The sequence below is a fragment of the Nanorana parkeri genome, unplaced genomic scaffold (genome assembly GCF_000935625.1).
Source record: "Nanorana parkeri isolate BGI_ZX_2015 unplaced genomic scaffold, ASM93562v1 scaffold627, whole genome shotgun sequence".
NCBI classification, from domain to species: Eukaryota; Metazoa; Chordata; class Amphibia; order Anura; family Dicroglossidae; genus Nanorana; species Nanorana parkeri.
In genome coordinates, this window is record NW_017306895.1 from 507,134 (window position 1) to 524,124 (window position 16,991).

Sequence of the window (16,991 nt, forward strand, 5' to 3'; positions counted from 1 at the left end):
GTGCAGGGATGGAGAGGATGGGTATGATGGTGGGATGGGGTGCAGAGGACGGGTATGATGGAATGGGGTGCAGGGATGGAGAGGATGGGTATGATGGTGGGATGGGGTGCAGAGGACGGGTATGATGGAATGGGGTGCAGGGATGGAGAGGATGGGTATGATGGTGGGATGGGGTGCAGAGGACGGGTATGATGGAATGGGGTGCAGAGATTGAGAGGATGGGTATGATGGTGGGATGGGGTGCAGAGGAAGGGTATGATGGAATGGGGTGCAGGGATGGAGAGGATGGGTATGATGGTGGAATGGGGTGCAGGGATGGAGAGGATTGGTATAATGGTGGAATAGGGTGCAGAGGATGGGTATGATCGTGGAATAGGGTGCAGAGGACGGGTATGATGGTGGAATAGGGTGCAGAGGATGGGTATGATGGTGGATTGGGTTGCACGGTGTCGGGTCCCAGGCTCCGGGGTGCTACAGCACTTACTGTCTGAACATTCCCTCCATGTCTTCTGCTGAACGGTTCAGCATGGATGCCAGCTCGTCCCCAGCCATAGTGATCGCACCAGCCCGGGTAGATGTAAGGAGCGGCGGGATTGGAGGCTGAACCGCGGCGTGTGCGGTGGGCGCGTAGCGTGTGCGGCTTAAGTGTGGAGCCGCGAACAGGCAAGGTAATAGATAGCCCAATAATCGACGATTGAAAACGTTAACGTTTTCGATCGACCATTTTAATCGACTAATCTCTCCCCACCACAGTGTGTGTGTCTCTAAACAGCCCCCTCCCTCTGCAGCTGCTTTAAAAAAAACAAAAAAAAACTTACCTTTACAGTCCAGCAGTTGTGCTCCTCTCCTACATGAGTGCATGCCTCGCTCCGCGCTTTGAGGGGGAAAAAACGGAACGTACCAATTGTACGGGGGGGCCCGGGACCGTACCAACTTCCCTGTATATATTAATTTATAGTTTAAAAAATTGCTGGTCGGAGCTCGGGCCCCCCTAGCCATGTGGGCCCCTCACATTAGTGATGGCCGTACCAGTTTTAATCTTGGTCTTTAGAATGATTAGCCTTTATGTTGTAGAGATATGAGGGTTGGAGTGACTGAATAGTTTAGCAAAATACACTAGGCAGTTCTTACAACACTACGCAAAAATCTGTGTGTTGTCACCCAACAACAGGATTTAGGAACAGTGCATTTTTGGTACTTTTATGTATTTGCATGTTCATACTTTTTACATTTTGCTTTTACATAAGTGTTAATTATATTGCAGGAAGTGAAGGGAGGGGTTAACATTTATTTTTAAAATGTTGTTTTTTCATTTAGCTCTTTTGTGTTATTCTGAACATTGTATTTTACAGTAAGGTTATTAGGAAAAGGAATATCTAGTTAAAGTGACCCTGTCACCAAAGAGAGTCTCATTTAAACTTATCTTTTTGGTGTCCTATATTTTAAACTCTATCATTTTGCTTAGGTGTGTAAATACAGGCTTTTCCCACTGTATGCTGAATTTCCAAGAGGACGTATGAGCTGGTGAGAGAAACCACAAGGTGCAGTGGGGGAAGCATGTATTGGACATACTAGGACATGTAGGTAGCAGCAGCAGCTGGGAAATAGGAAAGCATCAGTGTTTGAAGACACGGGACAACAGAAAGGAAAGCATATTTGGTCTTCTTGCATAGTGTGTTAGTATAGCAGTAACCCTGTGGTGACAAGATCATTTTAACAGCACACTACCCTACAATTAGTGTTAGCTCCTTCATCACTGGAGTGATGATTTGGGAGGAGGCTATTTTAATTACTAAAAAGCACTGCTGTGCATTCTAAATAGCCGACATACTTACATTGATAGTTAATTTGGTATACAAGCCTATATACCTGGTGAAACATACTAGAAACTTTTGGGCACCATGCTTTTTAACTTAAGGGAAATGGAAGAAACAAACAAATCTAATAGGAAAAAGGTAGAACTGTAGATATAAGCATGTATACAAGGTTTTTTTCGTGGATCACTGACCAAGCAGAAGAGGCATACACAGAGGCTCCTGGCGGAAAAGCCTATATGATGATACCAAGGTTGTTGACCTGAACCTTACCTGCCTGCAGGTCAAATCAAAGGCTGAGAACCATCAACAGTGGAAGTCTTTCACTTCGGCCCTATACTCCACAATGGAGCAGGATATATAACTAACTGAAAACTGACCAAGCAGAATTTTAGATATGCACTAATAGAAGTCTTAAGACAAGAATATTTACAGTACACTGAAGCTAATCTTTCTTTAGACCAGCACATACCACTTATTCAAAATGGAGGCGCATAAACAGATAGAGTTTTGGACAAAATGGGGAAGGGTTAGTCTCTGTCTTGATGTATGTGTTTAAAGTGTGAGGATTTCCCTCCACTATTTGTCCTAATGATTGGGTTTTAGGGACAGGAAGTTATGGTAACTTGCCCAACTGGACCAAAACAAAGAAAACCCTTTTTCTTAGTTGGGTGGGGATCAGTTTTGTAAGTTTTTTTTCCATCTGTGCCTTCCTATCCTAGTGATATTCTTTCCTTCATTTCTTATATTGGATTCACGGGAACAGAAAGTGAGTGGAAATATTCCCAAGGGCATTACTGACAATAAAACCCTGACATACATTCTAGCCTTTTCCCACTGTTCACAGCTAAGAAAGTTGTTTGAACAAATCTTAAATTGCTCATATTAGATCAGTTATAATCTAGTCCAAATAAAATTGCCTGGTATTACAAAAACTTCTGTCTCAAAGGACTAGCCCTTTACTTATTTTTGGATTCAGAGATCCGATAAACTGATGATAGAAATCTTATTTATAAACAAGCCACAGACATGTTTATAATACTGTTACTAAATTGCCCGACTCATCATACTGATCAGTTTTTGTAACTGGCTATTCAAAAGACTACATTAACAAATACAACTGTAGATGCAAGTTATCAGCACTTACAAAGAAACATGAGATTACACATTTTAGATTCAGGTTTCAAGGCTCTTAAAATTGGTAATTATTTTAACATGTTTTTAGTAATGTGGTGTTTTGTGATTTTGCAGCTCCGGTGACAGGTGAAGAGTAGACCTGATGAATAGTGCTCTTTTTGCTGGAGCTTGGTGTAATTTAAAATGAAGGCAATCCATTGCTCAGCACTGCTTTTTTTTCCAAAACAATTTTATTGTTTTACAATTTAGAGTAAGAACCATACAGAACAAGTCGGTATTTACATACATATTGTGGATACATTACATCCTGATATGTTAAGTAATGTACAGGTATCACATTGTTTTCCCATGCAGAGACAATTAAAGTTCTGTATTTAGCATTTTATAGCACAAACAAAAACATAAATAAAACCAAGAACAAATTCCATAAATGTCTTGTCCTAGCAGTCAGTTGCTGAATGTGTATACAGAGTAACCTATTAATGTTGTTGGCTATCCTGGGGAATGGTTATGTTGGTATAGACCCACCAGCCAGGAAGAGTGGACAACCACCCCTAGTGTTTCATTAGTAACTATTGTTGGTATGTGTACAAGAGCATGCACAAGTGTATCAAAAAGTCCTTTACAGTACAGCGGACCTATTTAGCACTCTACTTATATCCATAAGGCATAGTTGTCAGTAGCGCTGAGCATCATGGAAGGGCTCTTCATTACCTCTTATTATTGTGGGTAGGTTCCCTTGGTGCCCCCCTTCTTTTTACCTTCTCTGAGTTCCCTTATTTTAAAGAGCAGGAAAGGGGAGGTTGATAAGTGGTATGCTCCCATGAAGACCTAGTACGCTCTCCTGTATCACCTGGGTTCGTATATGGCTGTGTTAAACACCCCCAGTAGCAGATTTCATATGTCCCTATGTATGTGAGCGTCAACTGTTCCCAGTTGACCCCCTACTTTCCTACATATACGTATAGCCTCTGGAGCTTACACCTTGCACTGGCAGTTGTGCATGGGAGACCTTCCTAACCTGTTCCGGTTAGCTTTTCCAGGAGTATGCTGGGCATGAATTAAAAGGGAGCCAAAAATTGCTCCTTCTCCTTGGGTGTGTAGATCATGCTAATAAATGGTGTCCACCTATCATAGAAGGAAGTTGTTTTCCTATCGTTGTCTAGTTGCATTTCAGCATCTAATTTTTCTAGATGCAGTAAGTTGAGGAGATCAGTTTTTAAGCCCTGTACGGTGAGTGGATGAGGAGCAAGCCACTCTCTCATAATGCATCTCCTGGCTGCCAAGAGGGCGATACTTATCCATTGTCCAGTGTGTTTTCTGTAGCCCACAGGATCTTCCCAATAATTGAACAGAATCAATAGTACGTCTGATGGTATCCGCCGGTCCACCACTTGGGCAACAAAAGCAATGACCTTGGACCAGAATTTTTGGATTACTGGACATTCCCATAGGCAATGGAACAGGGAGGTGGCCAGAAGCTGGCACTTGGGGCAACGATCCAAGTATCTCTCATCCGAGCCTGGTTTGCGTTTAATCTGGAATGCTTAGTAGGCTCTATGGATAATTTTATATTGTGTTTCTCTCCCCTGTTCGTTAGCCATTGCTGTACAGGTAGAGCGATAACCTATCAACAACTTCTCAAATATCTTGTCCGTGGGTATATCTTCCCTCCACTTGACCACATTAGAGTTAGTCAGTGGGGGATGTACGCTTGTCTCAGGTGAGAATATATGTCTGAAATATACTTTTTCCGAATCTGAGAGTATCCTGTCCATGAGGGAACAGGTTAGAGACCGGTTGGTGGTATAGTTAGATTTTAACATATGAGCTGTGGCTTGGGAAAAGTGGAGATATAAGATGAGTAAAAGTAGATATCCACTTATTCTCCCATTTGGCAAAGGTTCTATACTCCTCTCCCTGTGGGAATGCCGGGTTGCCTCTGATGTTGAGATGCTTGGAGAAGTAAGGGTTCATTTTCGCAATCTTGTGTGTCTTCCTCCAGGCCACTACCATGTCTCTAATGATAACGTTTGTGCGGAGGGTAGGATGTATGATGGAGAGTGGGCAGTGTAGAAGGGAGGAGGGTCTCCAAGGATGAGCCATCTCTGTTTCTAGTTGGAAGTTAGAATAGTAGGAGGTGGAACCTATCCAATCCAATGAGTGCGTAAGGAGGCAACTTAAATTGTAGAATCTAATGTTGGAGAAAGCCATCCCTCCCTCGCTCCTGGGCAGAAATAGTTTTTTTAGAGATATTCTTGCTTTTTTCCCTTGCCAAATAAAGGCTGAAAATGCTTTATTGACAGATGTGACATCTTTATGTTTCAGGAGAAAAGGCAATGTTTGCATAGGGTACAGTATCCTGGCAAAGGAGATCATTTTCACTAGGTGTATTCTGCCAAAGAGCGAGAGAGGAAGATCCCTCCACACCATCAACTCATTTCTTAGTTTGTCAAAGAGAGGGGGATAATTTAAATTATATAATGACCCAGATATACTATCAAACCTTTTGCTATGTTGTATATGTTTGTGGAACATAGTGAATTGGATGCTGGGGAGGTTAAGGGGAGAACAGTGGATTTGGATGCATTAATGGTCAGGCCTGAGAACTTCTGATATCCTGTAAATGTGGCTTGTATAAAGGGTAGGTCCCGGAAGGATTGTTTGAGAATAGTACAATGTCGTATGCAAACAGCATGATTTTATTTAGGTATTTATAAAGGGGACCCCACAGATGTCTGGAGCTCCCTGGAAGTACAGTGACAACGGTTCCAATGCCAGATTGAACAGCAGCGGTGACGATGGGCACCCCTGTCTGGTACCCCGTAACAACGGGAAGCGGTTAGATATATTGTCTGGTGTGCAAATTCTAGCAGAAGGAGAGTCATACATTGCTGCCAAAAAGTACTTAAATCGGCCTGGGAGCCCCATCTCATCCAGTACTCTATACAGCCAGGGGAATTAAATGCTATCAAATGCCTTTTCTGCATCTATGGATATAAGAGCTAAAGAGGATGTCGGGTGATTCTTAGCATATTCCAGGACTGATAGCAGTTTGCGTATGTTGGAGACAGCAGAGCGGCCTTTAATAAATCCTACCTGGGCAGGGGATATTAGATGCGGTAAGAGCCTTGCCAATCTATCTGCTATCATTTTTGATAACATCTTGGCATCTACATTGATTAGGGAGATTGGTCTGTAGGAGCCTGGGAGAGTGGGGTCTTTGTCTTTTCTGGGCAATAATTTGATGTAGGCCTCTGAGCCTGTTTTCAGATAGTCTCCTCCCTGCCACATGGTGTTGAAGACCCTGTGAATGGTAGGAGAGATTTGTTCTTGCAGCATTTTGTAAAATTCATTTGAATATCCGTCCGGGCCAGGAGATTTACCATTGGAAGAAATTCCACTAACTTTGTGAATCTCTTCCACGGATATGTCCTCGTTCAACTGAGCTAGATCTTCGCTGGATACTGTAGGCAGGGAGATTGACCTTAAAAAGAGGTCACCTTGTCCCATGTCCACAGGAGCAGCCTAATATAGTTTGCTGTAGAACTATTCAAAAATCTGATTGATTTGTTTGGAATCGGATGTATAGGCCCCTTCCTCGGATCTCAAGGACGAAATGTGTGAATTAGAGGTACGGTGTCTGACCAGATTCGCCATCATTTTGCCTGACTTGTTACCGAATTTGTGGAAGGCTACTTTGGAGTGAGAATGGTAGTATACGTGTTGCTGAGTATTCCACCATTCAAAGTCCAGCTTTGCCTTCATCCATGTTTCTCTATGGTCTGCAGAGTCTTTTAAAGAATAATTAATTTGGGCTTTGCGAAGGGATGTACTCACTCTAAGAAACTGGGCCCTAGCTTTTCTCTTCTTGGCAGCAACATACGACATGATTTTCCCTCTCAAGACCGCTTTAGCAGTTTCACAGAAAAGGTACCCATATGAGTACTGCTAAATGATTCGTATTCAGTCCAAGCCTCCCCCAGCATTGCCTTAAAAGAGGCATCTGCGTACAGATGCGAAGGAAAACGCCATCTATAGGAATTGCCTCTTGGGAGGGAAGGCTGGATCTGCATCAGAACCAGAGCATGGTCCAAAATGGCAATGGGTTAAGAGCAACGTCCGTAATGTATGTGTCAACACTTGCCAGCGCCAGGAAGTAGTCCAACCTGGCGAAGGAATTGTGGACTGAAGAAAAATGTGTGTACTCACGTTCCAGGGGATTCCGAACCCTCCAGACATCTACGAGGTTAGCAGTGGTGGTCAAATCATGAAGGGATGTGGGGGAGGAGTTGCCTGAACCAGAATCAGGTTTTGCTTTACCAGACCTATCTTCATGAAGAACCATGACTGAGTTGAAATCGCCCCCTTGGATCTTGTGTGGGTTGTCATCTTGTAGTATCCACAAGGTGATCAGGAGGGGGGTTTGGAAAATATACATTATACAGTGAATACATTTTGTCGTGCGCCCTAATTTTAACCAGCAATCGACGTCCCTCTTGGTCAGCATCTATATGCTCTACCTTGTAATTGAAGGACTTCTTGAATAGTATTGCTACTCCTGCCCTTCTGCCCACGGCTGGAGAACTAATAACCTCGCCTACCCATAGTTGGCGCAACCTTTCGATACCCGTCATGGGCAGGTGAGTTTCTTGTAGAAACACTATATCTGATTTAATTTTTTTAAGGTGATGGAGAACCATCATACGTTTCGCTGGGGAGACCACTCTCATGTTAGGTTGCATATCAAGTGGGAGTAATCACAAGACAATAAGATCGTTAGTGGTGTTAAAACTGTTGATATATAGACATATGCTGCTATACACGCTAGTGTAATCTGGCCGTAACATAACATTACTTTTAGCTTCCGTAACCGTTGTACATTAAGGCTTAAATCTGTATATATGCTGTTTGGCATAGAAAGGACACACCATGTCAAAGGTCGAGAAACATTAAGTGCCCCCACTTGGAGGGAACTGAAAACTGATGTGTGGTGAACAAAAAATAGAAAACTGAAAACATCAAATATAAAATAACAACGAAAAAAAAACAATTCGTGACTTCCCTTTTTTCCTTAAGAGCTCTGCAGAGTGAGCACGTTGGCTGCCGCCATGCCAGGGGCATAACCTTGAGTAGTATATAGTGTACGAATGATGATTGCAAACTTCAGCTACATTTCCCACAGGGTTTGCATGAACGGCTATGTCTCTCCACACCGCAGGTGATAGCAAGATTAACAATCGTGAAAGCTGTTATCTGCGGTGTGACGGACAGACCCCAGGAATAAGCAGATAGGCGAAAGTGTCCCATCTTCAGTCTTTGAAGGGCGTGAGAAGTATCATTCCCGCTCGCGTGAATCACAGGGAGAGAGAGTGAGAGTCCAAGGGTAGTTTGTGATCCCCGAATTATATGGCGTCTCCCGATGTTGTGCCTAATGTGTCCAATGGGGCAAATTTATATGGGGTGTGGGAAATACAGCATCCTGAGAGTTGGCTACTTCTTCTAAGGGCTCCCCCATGAATATAGAAGTTGGACGTACCTTTTTGTGAGCGGATATGTGGGTGCCGCCGCCTGGTTTCAAGGTGAATCCGTGGGTGTCATAGGCAGACGCACCGAGGCCTTTCTAGCTGGGGTGGTGAGTCGTTGTGGAAGGGGAGACCGGCCGGCCGCCCCATGACCATCAGAAGGTGTCATCCGCTCCACGCATTTGACTAAGACAACACTTTTTTTTTAGAGCTGCCTGCGTTAAATGAATTTATGGACACTTTGGAGATGATTTACTAACCTAAACACATGCACGCACTAGGTGCGTGTGATTTTTACACAGCAAAACGTATTTATCAACCAAAAAGTCTCTAAAAGCATATTTCCACTAATGCCATATATGGAAAAATCATGCACATGATGCATATATAATGCTGCTTCACAGTTTAGACAAAAATGGTTAGCTCATGCATTTACATTCCTGCATTCATCAACGCAAGCAACACAATGTAGAGCTAATTTACACAACATCACCTTGCAATTCATGCAGGGCTTTGCACAACACACCTGCTGGGTGTGTACACACTACAAAGGTGTCTAGATTCCACCAATAGATTATGCTGGGAGGGTACACACTACAGAGGTGTATACTTGTTCGTGGCGTGTTTATAAGGTTAGTAAATCAACCCCTTTGTTTCAATTATGTGTTTTACACACTGGCACAGAACGTTTGCTACCTTATTAGTCATTTGGAGTTTTTTAGATTATCACCTTGTGATTTACACAAACAGTTGACTAGAAGATTTCATTTGGAAAATATTTGAAAAATATTATATATTCATATTTTTTTTTCCCTACACAATAGTAGTGTTCACTATAATATTTTGGTTTTGCACATATTTGTTTGCTTGTTGGGTGATAGCGCTGCTTCACATGTTTGTATGAAGTATATATACACTGTCTGGCCAAAAAGAAGTGACAGACTAATATTTTGCTGGACCACCTTTAGCTTTGAATATGCATGCATTCTCCATGGTGTCATTTCGATAAGCTTATGCAATTTCACAATATTTATTTCTGTCCAGAGTTGTATTAATTTTTCTCCATGATTTTGTAGTGATGATGGGAGAGTCAGACCACTGCATAAAGTCTTCTCCAGCACTGCCACAGTTCATCTGCAAAGGTGCAGCTGAGCTGTCACTTGTAGTTCTACCAGTATGTGCAGACCTCTTACCCTTGGTTCTGCAGGCATGCCGGGCTTTGCTGTTGCTTGTAGTCCTCCAGGCAATGTGCTCTGTTCCTAACTTGCTCTAGCACTAGTCTGGCAGCTTTAGGCATTGGCCGACGTTTCCTGCTGATTCCTATGCAGCTTGTCAGCCAATCAGTGTGGTCATCTTGTGGCCAATTATGTGGTTCCTCCCTATTGCTCACTCTATTTAAACCTAGTGTGGCCCTCTGTTTGCTGTTGAAGCCAAATTCCTTGAAGTTTTTCTGTGTACTGACCTTTGGCTTGTCCCTGGAAATCTTTTTCTTCAGTATGCCTTGACTTTTGGCTTGTCACTGAATATCCCAGTCATCAGCCTGTCCCTGACCATTAATTTGTCTCACGTACCTGTGTCTGCAGCCTGTCTGGAACTCAGGCCTTACCTACCTTTGTCAACTGCTAGCTGAGGTGTGAATCTGCGGCCAGCAACCTGGTGTCAGCACGCAGCATAACATCTTTGTCTTTAGGAGCTCTGGGGAAGACTGGTTGACCCTTAGAACCCATGCCCCTGGGCAATCCCATGCTACCTACTCAGCATTGCAACACTCTGTCTATTCCATGAACTTCCACCCGAGCCTGACATCCACATGCTTCATTCAGCTCCATAGCTCCTGTCCCTGCTGGAACTCCAGCTCTGGGGGTTGTCAGCTTACACTGCTTGTACCCTTTGATCTTGGTGACCTGCAAGTATAACTAGGGTCCACATCTTTGATCCAGAGTCTGGATTGTGACAAGCAAATCCCAAAGATTCTAAATGGGGTTAAAGTTTAGACTCTGTGGTGGCCAATCTATGTGTAAAAATTATGTTTTATGCTCCCTAAACCACTTTTCAGAACTTGAGCTAGAAGAATCTTAGCATTTTCATCTTGGAATATGCCTGTGCCATTAGGTAAGAAAAAAATCCATTGATGGAAAAACTTAATCATTTAGTGTTTTTAGGTAGGAAGCTGACCTAATTTTCTAGGCACATAACATTGCTGAACCCCACAGTCTTGTACAGAACATAAGTCTTGTACTCAGAACATAACACTTCCCCCACAGTCTTGTACATTAGGCCCTAGGCATAATAATGGGTGCATCCCTTCATCCAATTAATTATAGTATTAATGTTTCATAATAGAGCCATCTAAAAGCCTATGTATAGAAATGTTAATTATCTTGTTGTGATAAGTATTTTGTGGTTACTATCGTATACATTTCTTTAAATATCCTTTGCTGTCAGCAATGATTTTTAATGAGCCACAGCATGAGTACCCTTCATAGATGCACAACCTGTATCTCTATGATTAAGATCTGTTCCAGGGTGAAATGTGTTAGAGGGTGTGAAATGCATGAACTGTGTGACTTGGCAGGATTTGAATAAAGTTGGTTTTATTCTGACTGGACCTGGGTCAACACAAATTTAGAAAGCATGCACTGTACATCCATTCCATTTATAACATACATTTGGTGTTGCTGAAAACCTAATTTGTAATGATGGTGCTGGATGTTCTGCTTTTTCATACAACCCTGTGTTTTCTACTATTAGAAGAAGTATACCAGACAATATAGTATATGGATTTGACACTTTCTTTCACAACAAATAGAATTTTCTTTGACAGAATCTCTGCAGCAAGATAGGCCCCAGGTGTGCTTCTGAATTCCCAACTTTGGAATGTCTCTTTGAATTTGGAGTTTTGAAACATGCACAATGTTCTGGAAAAATGCAGTCCTAATTTACATCCACGACTGGTTGGTATAATGAAGGTCACACAGGAGTAATTAAAAGTATTTTAAATAAACATGGCTGAACCATATAACAAGGATGTAACTAATGATTGTAAGAAAACACTCGATGCTTTGTACACCCGTAGGGAATGATGCTTATTCTCAATGTGCACTCCATAGCCAGAAGGTATGTAGAATATGAATGTTGGGTAAATAAGTCGTAAGTACGTTTTTTTGCTTTTAAAAAATAAGAACAAGCCATATTCGATCTTTGTCTCTTCCAGAGACTTGCATCTGATATACATATTGAATACCAACTAAAAGCCAGCCACTAAGATGTATCCACAATCCTCCACCCATATATATACCTAGTCTAAGACCAAATACAGACACAACTCACTTCCATTCACTAGCCCTTTCACCACCACAAAGAACCCTAACGAGTCCCCAACACTTACTGTGAGAACGCCTAAGAACTTTTGACATGTAAATTATGCTCTGTTTGTTTGCTTTTTTCTTTCTTAGTTTTTTTTAATAATTAACACTTGTTAGCCAGATAGTCGATTTTGGCACCAATGTCATGGATAACCTCCGCCTCTAACATATGTCATTGATATATTATGCAGGTTTCCCGATAACTCTACTGTCATGGAGGATCTTATTTTAATAGATGAAATCTGACCTCTTGACTATCTGAAAATATGTTGCATGACTTCTTGCTGTATCAATCTGCTATGTTTACCATCAATAAAATCTTATTGCTTAAAAATAAAAAAAAAATATATGAATAATTTACCAGAATAGGGGTATTTGGGTAATTTTTACAGTAGTGATTTGTTTCTCCTGTTTACTCTGCAACCATCTACTTATTTACCTAAATAACGTGTTGACATCATAGAAATGCAAAAAAAAACATTTTTGTAATTTTAAAATTATTAAGAATTTATTTTCCCTGGAAATACATATATTAGCAGGTTTCCAACTTAAGTATATATTCAGCATGCATTCAGCTTAATTAAACCAACTTACAGAAAAACACAAAATATATTGATAAACATGCCATTTTAATGGTTAATGTTTGTATCAATCTTGTTGTTTAAAGTTATACATTGTTTAAAGTTAAATGTACTGCCAAAAATCTTTGAAGTAGTAGCTACCAATGAACTATAATGGGCTGCAATTAAAGAGTGAAATTCAAAGCAGGTTTTATCCTGAAACAGAAGTTAGAGTGAATTATTTCAGAGGCAACAGCCAGGAATATTGTGGAGAATCACTGTGCATTATGTAAGCGGTTTTACTAGGCTGCAATTGAATAATATACAGACTCTATAAACACTTTAGATTAAGGTCTTGTCTGCAGACCCATTGTTCAAGAAGGATGTACCTGTACTCCTGTGGCTGCCTGTGTGCACATGTCACATGTCCATAGAAGCAACTGCTCACCCTGTCGGTATGGAGAGCATTGGCTACAGGCACAGAGCCAATTGAACCAGCTCTGTGCCTTCTGATTTACATGTGTTTACATTGTCAAGCCCTCACCTTCCCCTAACAGAGGCAGGAGAGAGTAAAGGAAGGCATAAATGGATGAGTCAGCCATTCATTACTTCTCAGTGAAAAGATGATGCAGCAGCAGCAGCAGCAGCAGCAGCAGCAGCAGCAACTCCTGTATGTGTTAACCCCATTCTGTATCTGCTCAGATGTGTGTATTAACCCCTTCACTTCCCTTATCCTTCACATCTGTACATAAACCTCTTTATCTATCCTCCTACTGTATGAGACCTGTATATTTATTGTATCTAGTGCACCATTACCAAGCTCCATGTTTTAACCCCTCAATACTGCCATGTTTCTTCATTTTGAAAAAAATGCTTTAGAATAGCAAAATGCTAGGGAAACAGGCTTTTTTTATTTTTGTGGTCTTTTTTCCTTTTTATAGTTAAAAAAAGCTATTCCATACCACCAAAAGACAGCTCTATATGTCTCAAAAATGATAAATTTGGTTACAGTGTTGCATGACAGAGTATAGCCAAACTTTTATAGCACTGAAAACAGAAAAATGACTTGAACAGCAGAGACAGCAGCCATCCTTTAATTAAAATTTCAGCATTAGAGTACTTTTATTTCACAAAAAAATGGCTGCATGTTAAACACAAGAGACATCAGCAAGATTTTAATCCAAAAATCATTTGAGTGTATTATTTCATAGAATAAAGTCAGCTAAATATTGTACTGTCTCCATGTAGAGTATTTAATCACTTTTTTACTATGGTGACACCCTTTTTCTGAGGGAGACACCAGGCAGCCTTTAATGACGACATCAACATCCAAATATAAATATTTTACAGAAAAAAGCCATCAAAATAGTGTACTGACTCCGCACACAGTAACACCCAAACATTATATATTTTCTGAAAGCCAAGACGCTGTAGAATAAAATGGTGGCAATTGCATGTTGCACAACATTAGTGCAACTTATCAAACCCCAAAATATAGTGAAAAATGCATGTTAGTTAAATTTAGTGCCCCAAAACACTATATACAACCCTTTTTTTGTAAAATATAAAAGCTGAGCAATGACAGTTCAGGGACCGGAAGTGTACAATACGATCCCATAGAACGGGGAGGTGATCGGTGAACGGACGTTCACTGCTCGCCTCCCCAGCTTCCTGCCAACACCCGATATGCCAGTCCTGGGCCCACAGGAGCCCGGGAAACATGGTGGGTCTGTTGGCTGAGGGGGTGGCCACTTTAACGGCCTGTAGAAGTGATCTGGTGACAGCTGAGTTGCCAGAATCGCTTTTACTGTAAAGCCAGACACTGGAGGGCCCTCTGGCAAAGCACCTTGTCCCCATGTTGATGAGGATAAGGTATTTTTCCCTACAACCCTGGCCCAGTGGTTGTGGGTGTCTGTGGGCAGGAGGGCTTATCTGAATCTGGGTGCCTCTTTCAGGGGGTCCCCCTGATAAAGCACCTGCCCCAAGTTGAGGGCATGTGGCCTGGCATGGTGCAGGGGGGTGCACAATCATCCCCCCTTCCTGCTCTGCCATGCTGCTGCTTAGATCAAGGGTCTGGTAAGGCATTTTAGGGGGGACCCCCGCATTATTTTTGCATGGGGTCCCACATAAAATTCCTACCAGACCTGAATTGTCTGGTATGAATTGGGGGGGACCCCACGCTGTTTGTTTTACATTTAAAAACAACCTAATTCCATCCAAATAGGCTTAAATAGATCTGAATTCTGAAAATAAAAATTTCGGATGGATCTGAATTTCAAATTCCAAATATCGAATGGGTAAAATCTCAGGAAACAAAAACTATTCTAATAGCATTGAAATGTAAGTGAAACAAAATTTTCAGCTGTGCACAAGTCTACTGAAAACTTTGAGACGCAACACACAAACGGCCCTGTAGAGAATATTGCTAATTTTGTAGTTGAGGCGCACATGCTGCAGCACCATTGCAGTGCTGGAACAGGGCATTAAAGGCAGCATGAGATGGTAATAGTGGCAGGCCATCAGCAGTGGCAGTAGATGGTAATTGCAGCAGTCCAGCAGCAGTAGAAGGAGCCAGTATTGGTGGTAGGAATTAGTAATGGTAGCAGGCCAGCAGCAGCAGTAGCAGGAGCTGGTAATGTGGAAGGAGCAGTGGAAGGAGCTGGTATTATTGACAGGAGATGGTAAAAGTGACAAAGAGCCTGTAATGATGATAGGACTGGAGCAGAGGCAGAAGGTAATACTACTCCTAATGTATAATAATGTAATGTTTTTGGGGCCATATTCCAATATACAAATTATTCATGAGCTAAGGGTTTTGTATCAATTGCTGGATGTGTCATGCATTTTGGTAGAAACTGCTGATGAGGTGGTTTTTCTTGCACCTCTTGTACAACAACTCTGGAAGTGGTGAAACACCGACACTGAAACACCGGGGTACCAGAGAAGAAATGTAATCAAGACACAAGCCAAGGTAAGGAAAAGCTGGGCAGTGAGGCACCAAGTCAGGAGACAATGGTAAAGTTGGGGCACAAGCTGAGATGGGTACCATCCAGGCACTGAGGTACATGGCAGAAGGTAGAAGTCATAATCCAATATGCAGACAGAGGTTACAATGTGCAGGCAGAGATTAAAAATACAGGTCAGATGGCAGGCCAGGTTGTATACAGCTAAGCAGAATAAGCAGATCAGGTTGCAGGTAATCAAGAACTAGCTAAAGACCACTCAACATTCTGTCCCACTCCCACTTATATAGACTATTTGGCAGTGATTGTGCATTCTTCCAGGAAAGTGACCTGAAAGAAAGAAGATATTCTTATTGATCATCATGGACACATAACCATGTTGACCAACTACCACTAGCTGTTGTGAGGACTGTGATGCTACACAGCGTGGGGCTGTGAAGTGAAGTTTTCAGAATGTCAAGTCCAGATTGTACAGTTCCGATCATTACATTTCATTTTTTATGAAAATGTGAACTAACTTTTTAACTAAAGGAATATAGACCATTCATTTAATACAGTGATGGTTCACTGTAGCCAAACTAAAGCTTTGTTCACTTAAAGGAGAACTATGAGGTGAGTGAAAATCACTCATCCTCATAGTTAGAGCCAACGTGTGACAATGAAACTGTCACACGCCGGCTCAATAGATCGGCAAATGAGCGAACGCATACCTTCGCTCACTCCCTTCTTGATCATCTCCCTGCAGACAGTGCTGACTGTCAGTCACCAATCCCCACTGGGATTCCCCCCCTCCCTGCTCTGATCCTCCTTTGCTGACTAGAGAAACGGATGGGGGAGGGGTGGGTACAGCTGGCTCTGCCTGTAGATAGGCAGAGCTAGCTGTCATTCATGCAGCTGAGTGAATCTCAATAGCATTTTCGGGATCAGTCCCGGCTGCAGCGGTCTCAGTATACTGCGAGCTGTAGCTCATGATATACTGAGCTTTGGGTCACAGGAGGAGGTTGGTATATGTCCTCCCGTGACCATTAAGACACTTACCCCATAGTTCTCTTTTAAATAAACCATAAATCCTGTTTTTGTAATAACCCTTATAAATCATTGGGTATTCATAGTCAACACTAATTTACCTTATTTTATAATATTTACTGTACACAGTGAAAATACACTATGCTAAGTGAACAGCCTCTACTTCTTTAGGACTTATATCGATGAGCAAATGCAGCTTTCAGGTGCATTCCTCTTACATTTAAAGTAACAATAAACTCAAGGGTTAGATCTTAAAAATGCATGTAAGTACCTTAACTTTCAACAAAAATTTAGCTTATTTGTATAACCCCCATGGGGAACAAAAGTAGCTACACTCCAGAAGGAAGGATTGTATTAGCAGAAATTTAGATTTACAAAAATGTGTAAAATTCTTGTTTGTGTAAAATGATGTTAAAAAAAATCTTATTTGTGTATCACTCAGCTGTAGATCCTCAAATAATCTCTGAATTTGTGTAAACACTGTCCTTCCTTATTGGGCGTGGCTAAGTTTGTTCTCCATGGTACCTGTGTGTGTTTAAAGTAGCCACCGCTACGTTTAGTTTACTAATCTGTATTGAGATTGTAGTCCATCACCGGAGTG

At 41.8% G+C, this 16,991-nt stretch overlaps 1 long non-coding RNA gene across 1 annotated transcript in view; it reads left to right on the forward strand.

Moving 5' to 3' along the window:
- The window catches only part of LOC108792309, a 482,432-nt gene that overhangs the window by 312,522 nt on the left and 152,919 nt on the right, over window positions 1-16,991 (forward strand). The gene's annotated exons all lie outside the window — the stretch shown is intronic.